The following is a 6,000-nucleotide window of genomic DNA, read 5'->3' as shown; positions in this document are numbered from 1 at the left end:
TCAGCCTGTCACCTAGAGACCCTCAGTGGGGGACTGTGCTGTGACCTCCAGCCATCTGCTCCCTGCACTGCTCTCAGCTCCCTGCAACCTCCTGTGCACGTCTCTGCTGTTGCTCAAAGCCTGAACCCACCCCTGGTACCTGCTGTGGGCTGCTGCTGGCTCTGAATTTGGAAAAGTGCCTTTAATTTCTCACCTGTCCAAGGGTCAGAGGATGGCTCTGGCTGTTCATTCAGCTCATACTGCTCTGCACAGACACAGAGACAAAGATGGTCCCAGAACAGCTCTGGGTTCTGTGATTTGGCTGTGCTTCCACTGCTAGAAAATCAGAGGAGGGGTTTAATGCAAACAGCACGGTGCATATCAACTTCCCTGCTGTCAGACCCTGCTGGCAGCAAGAATCTCTGATCCCTGTGAGCCAGGTGAGAACCAGGCCAGCCACGGTGCCTGGGCTGCTCAGGGTCTGTCCTGGGTCACTGGGGAGGGACAGCAGGACACTGCTGTGTGCTCAGTGTCCCCTGGACCAGCCCAGAGTCTGTGTGTGCAGTGACAGTGACAGTGACAGTGTGTCTGTGTGTGCAGTGACAGTGTGTCTGTGTGTGCAGTGATGGCGGCACTGGGGCACACAGGAGGCTCCTGCTGGTCCTGGCTCGCAGCACCTGCCCACAGCTTGCCCAGTCTCACCTTCACAGGCACCGGGAGCCTGGATGGATTTTTCCTCATGTTTATTTTTAAAAGACAGCTCATTTTACACTCTGGGCAGCCTTCAAATATAAATAACCTGTGCCACATGTCCCCATATTACCGAGGAATAAATTACAGTTCTGGGTTCCCCCTCCCATGTTTCCCTTTGATGTTATTGCTGTGGATACATATATACCTGCACTTTGCATGTAAAAATCCAACCTCACCCAGAGCTGCTCTGCTGCATGGAGAACACTGGGACATCCCTTTGTGATGCTGAACCAGGTGGTGAAAACTCATTTAATTCATTTTTCACTTTGAAAAAAAAAAAACGTGAAAGGTGAAAGGCCCTCTGTCAAAGTACCAAGGGTCACCATAAACTTATGAACACACAGTTCCCCACATCTCATAGGGACACATACTGCCTCTAATCCCACAGGAACAGTGTCCCCAACCCTATGGGAGCACACAGTGTCCCTGATCCCATGGGAACACACAGTGTCCTTGATCCCATGGCACACACACTGTCCCCGCTCCCGCAGTCCCCGGTCCCATAGAACACACACACGGTGTCCCCAATCCCATGGCACACACACACACACACGGTGTCCCCGGTCCCGCGGCCTCACCTGCGGGGGGCGGGGCCAGCCCCGAGGGGCGGGGCCCGGTGCTGGCGCGCGGCCCCGCCCGCCCCGCGCGCCGCCGCCGCCGCCGAGTCCCCGCGCCTCCAAGATGCCTGGGCAGCGGCGGGGAGGCTCCCGCGGGCCGCCGGTACGTACGGGCACCGGCACCGGCACTGGCACTGCCACTGCCACCGGGAGCGGGGCGGGCGGGGAACCGGGCCGGGGGGGCTCAGTGGCGGGGAGGCTCCCGCGGACCGCCGGTACGTACGGGCACCGATACCGGCACCAGCATTGCTACCGGCACCGGGAGCGGGGCGGGCGTGGAACCAGGCCGGGTACGTTCCGGCACCGACTTGGGGAGGGAGTGCTGCGGCCCAGCGGTGGTACCGGGGCGGGAGGGAGAAGCACCGAACCGGCCCCGGCGCGGCCCTTCCCGCGGGTCTGTAGCCGGGACTGCCGCCCTTCCCGGAGCCGCTGCCGGCTGCCCCGCTCCCGCCGCCTCTCCCGGCTGCCGAGCGCGTCCGCCAGCCCGGCCCGGCACCTTCCGCCGCTCGGGGGGGACACCGGCCGGCCTGTCCCCGCCCGGGCTGCCCGCGGCCTTCCCGCTGCCCCGGTTCGGCGGGAGCCGTGCTGGCAGCGGCGCTGCGGGGCGCTGCGAGCTCCCGCTCCCCGCCCGCGGCTCCAGGGATCCCGCTCCCCATCCCCCGGTCCCGGTTTCAGTGCCGAGTCCTCCCAGCCCCGCGCCCGGGGTTGGGTTCGCGGTGCCCGATTCGGTTCGTGGTTCCCGGTTCGCGGTGCCGGGCTCGGTTTGCAGTGCCGGGTTCGGTTCGTGGTTCCAGGTTCGCGGCGCCGGGCTGTCGCCGCTGCCGCAGAGCCGGTGCGGGGCCGGTGCTGCTGCGGTGCTCCCGGGCCCTCCGCACCCCTTCCCCGGCGCGGCTCAATCCTGTGAGCTCCATGGCCACGGGAGTCACTGGGAGTTACTGGGAGTTACTGGTGGCTCCGTGACCCGGAGCCGCAGAGGAGGACATGGCCACGCGTGGTGGTCTGGCCCGGGCTCGGGGACATTCCGGGGTACTGCTCGCGCTTTGGGATCCCTGCCGGGCTGGTGTGTGTGCCTGCGCCAAGGATCTGTGCAGCTGCTGGGAAACGTGCCCGAGCGACACCTCGCTCTCTCGCTTTATTTTCGTGTTTTGCCTCCAAACCCATGCCGAGCGCGGGTTTCTTGGCCCGTGCGGCCGCGCTGTGCGGAGTTTCTGGGGCGGGATATGGCTCTGCCGGCTCCGGCACTGCCTCAAGCCCGGACACGCCGGCGTTCGCGGCTCCTGCCCCCGCTGGCTGTCGCCCAGCTCTCCCCAGCAGCCCGGAGGTTTCGGCTCCGCTTTTGTTGTCGGAAGGCGGCTGCGAGGAGACCGGCTCTGCCGGCCGGGTGGGACTGGCGGCGGTGCCTGGCGAGCGCGGGGCGCTGCTGGCTACGGGGGGACATCGCCGGACCGTGTCTGCAAAGCACCGAGCTGCGGCTCTGCCGCCGAGGCTCGGACTGGGGGCTGCAGCTGCTGCCGGACCCTCCCGATGTGGCCAGCAGTGGCCCTGCCTGCCGTGCCCCGGGCAGTGATCCTCGGGCTGGGCTGGAGGGGCTCTGCGGGGCTGAGCTTGCTGCATTTCACCGTCCAGTAGCACATTCCGTGCTCGGCTTCTGCCCCTGCCCGAGGGCTGGTAAAAGCACGGCAGGAGGAGGAAGGAGGGAGGCTGGTCCAGCAGCAGCGCTGGGATGCTCTCACACCGAGGGGATGCTCCTGGGAAAACGCAGTAAGTTCAGTAGCAGGGCCAGGAGGAAGGACGAGCCGGTGCCAAGGACAGCAGCAGCTGTCTGGGCTCGGGCAGGTGCCTGCAGAGCCCTGGGTGTGCCCGTGCTGCCACTCCAGCCGGGGCTGTACCCTGCTCAGCCTGGCATGGCGGCTGAGAGGCCGTGCCTGTGCGCAGCCCATGTCCTGCCTGCTCTGGAAATGCTGTTTTGCAAAGGAGCCGAGCTGCAGTGGATGATAAATCCCTGCCTTGTACAGCGTGCAGCGGCTGGGCTGGCTGGGCTCGGGGGGGTGTGTGTGTTTGTGAGGGGTGGGACCGGCCCTGGGATCATGGGGATTGACAAATGACTTAATTCTGAAGCCAGGATTATGTTGTCTCCTGCTCCATCCCCTCTAGGGATGGAGAGATGTTTCCAAACCTCGCTGTGACTGCCCTGAGCTCCCTGTGGGTTTCTGAGCTGTTGACTGGGGTGTCTGTAGTGGGGAGGGGGCTTTGATCCTTTCAGCCCGTCTTTGGGGGCTGGTGCTCCCTGAGGGACCGAGGCTGTTCCATGCTGGAGCTGTCTGCAGGCTGCACAGCTGCCTCATTCAATGGGGCTGATGAGCAGCGTGATTATTTTGCTCCTCTGGAAGGAGTTGCTGCTGCCGATGACAAACAATTCCTGTAAAAAACCAACCTTAGACTGCTCGGAGCCCCTCTGGGGCAGGTGGGGGTGGGAGGGGGTGTGTGCTCCCTGCGGAGGGACAGAGCCTGGGGCAGGCTCTGTGCTGTTCTCAGTGTTCCTTGCCTGGAGGGTGAGTTTGTGCCCGGCTGTGGGGGCAGCCCTGGCAGTCCCTTGCACTCCTGGGGCTCCCAGAAATGCCGGGGCCTAGAGGTCAGCAGTGGGAGAATGGGGCGACTGTGTGGCTCTGAAAGGAGCCTTGTGCAGGGCCAGGGGGGCTGGGGGGCATGCAGGACCCTGGAGCCCTGTGCTCCTCAGGCTGCAGACACGGCCTGGACCCCGTGCCAGCCCCAGAGCTGCCCACCCTGGGCAGGGAGCGGCACGGGGCTGAGCCCGCAGCCGTGGCTGTGCCAGGACGTGCACAGAGCCTGGCACGCTGCACTGCTGGGGTGCCAGTGGTGGGGCCCTGCCAGCAGGGCAGGATGTGGCTCAGCCTCTGCCCCTCCCCTGGCTTTGTCCAGCCCCTGCCCCCGTGGCAGAATTGCCCTTTCTGTGCCTCTGGATGTGCTGCACTCTCTCAGGAAATAGCCCATTGTGCTCCATCCCTGTGCTGGGGCCAGTGTGAGGACACCCTTGCCCTTGTTTTCTGGGGCTCCCACTCGCTGCTGTGGGGAGGGCAGCCCCCAGCCCAAATAATGCCCATCAGCACAGGAAGGACAGCAGTGGGTAGCTGGCCCCCAGGACAGGCCCTCCAGTGTGGGAATGGGGCTGGGTGACAAAAATCTGGGATGGGGGGGGTCAGGCTGGGCACTGTTTATCTCTTTTTTGTGCAGTCTCAGCTGTGTGGTGCCAGTCAGCCTCTGTGCTCACTGTCCCCATGTCACCGTGGGCTTGGCTTGCTCCCCCAGCTCCTGGTGCCAGGAGGGCAGGGACATCTCTGTGCTGGGCCAGTTCCTGGGTTTCAGTGCTCCCCTTATCCCTCTCAAGGAATCACAGAATAGGCTCAGTTGGAAGGGACCCCTCAGGGTCATTAATTCCTGGCCCTGCACAGCCATCCTAAGAATCTCATCATCTCCCTGCAAGGGTTGTCCAGGTGCTTTTTGAGCCCTGGGGCCATCCCCACCTCCCTGGGGGGGGGGCCTGTCCCAGTGTTCAGTCACCTGCTGGGTGAAAAAACATGTCTTGATGTCCAGCCTAAACATCATGTCTCTGTCCCCCTTCTCCCCCGCCGCCCCCCCCTTCCCCCATACAGGATGTCCCTTTATTCTGTGTGTGTTTGCTCACAGGGGATGTGGGGTTTCCCAGATCTCAGGGCACCCCTGGGTGCCCCCATTGCAAAGCCCAGGTGTGTTGTGTCTGCTCCCACCTCAGCCAGGGCTGCCCTGCCGTGGCCCAGCATAGTTCTGGACGGAGCTGAGCTCTGGCAGTGCCGGTGGTTCTGGTGCTGTTTGTTGTTGGAGCTGGGAGGTCCCGGGAGGAGCCACCAGGTCTGGGTGGTGCCATCTGCTTCTTCCTTTGGGGCATTTCCCGTGGGATTTCCGCCCCTGGACAGGAAAAGGGCGTGGGTGGGGTCGGGCTGGGGTGGAATCTCAGCCGGAGCCGCCTGTTCATGAATGGGGACGCTGCTGTCACTGTGTGCTAAAACTGCCTCCGAGGTTCTTACTCTCCAAAGAGTGACTGAGGGGAGGGGAGAGTTGTGTGAGGCTTTGGTTTGGAGGAGTTGGGCGCTTTTTTTTTTTTTCACAGATGTTGCAGTTGGTTGCTGTAAGCTCTCAGGTCTCAAAACTGTATTTTATAAGTCTCACTGTCTGGCAGCTCTGCTGGAGGGGGAAAAGGAAAACCCACAGTGTGAGAAATAAATGGGAACTTGGTGCATCACTGAGGCTGTGGGGGCAGATCCAAGGGCTCTGCTGCATCCATGCATGAACACATGCAGCAGATGTGCTGCATTGGGGTCCCCCAGCTTCCCTCCCTTGCCCTCATTCCAGAGTGACAGGGCCCCGTGCCTCTGCAGAATGGCACTGCTGTGGTTCGTAGCTGAGATTCCTGTCTAAGGGGGAAATGAATTGCTCAGCCTCTCTGTTTCTCATTTTGCAGAGGCAGGAAGTAGATCACGTCGGGGTAATGGCCTAGAAATTAAATTTTGCTTTAATGCACAAACCTGATTTTGAGTAGGTTGACTGAAGGGGAAGAATTGCAGAGGGCTGGCTGAAGGGGGGGCTCTGGGGGCAC

General features: G+C 62.6%; 1 protein-coding gene across 1 annotated transcript in view; it reads left to right on the top strand.

The window, feature by feature from the left end:
* Positions 1–1,371: 1,371 nt before the first annotated feature.
* The window catches only part of LOC306808494 (putative E3 ubiquitin-protein ligase MID2), a gene marked incomplete at its 3' end in the record, with an annotated part of 41,523 nt that continues 36,894 nt past the window's right edge, over positions 1,372–6,000 (top strand). The window contains 1 exon segment of the mRNA XM_079319135.1: positions 1,372–1,452.

The sequence above is a fragment of the Erithacus rubecula genome (genome assembly GCF_903797595.1).
Source record: "Erithacus rubecula genome assembly, chromosome: 15".
Taxonomy (NCBI): Eukaryota; Metazoa; Chordata; class Aves; order Passeriformes; family Muscicapidae; genus Erithacus; species Erithacus rubecula.
The sequence above is the reverse complement of the archived record's forward strand: the minus strand, read 5'-3'. Positions and strand labels throughout refer to the sequence as shown.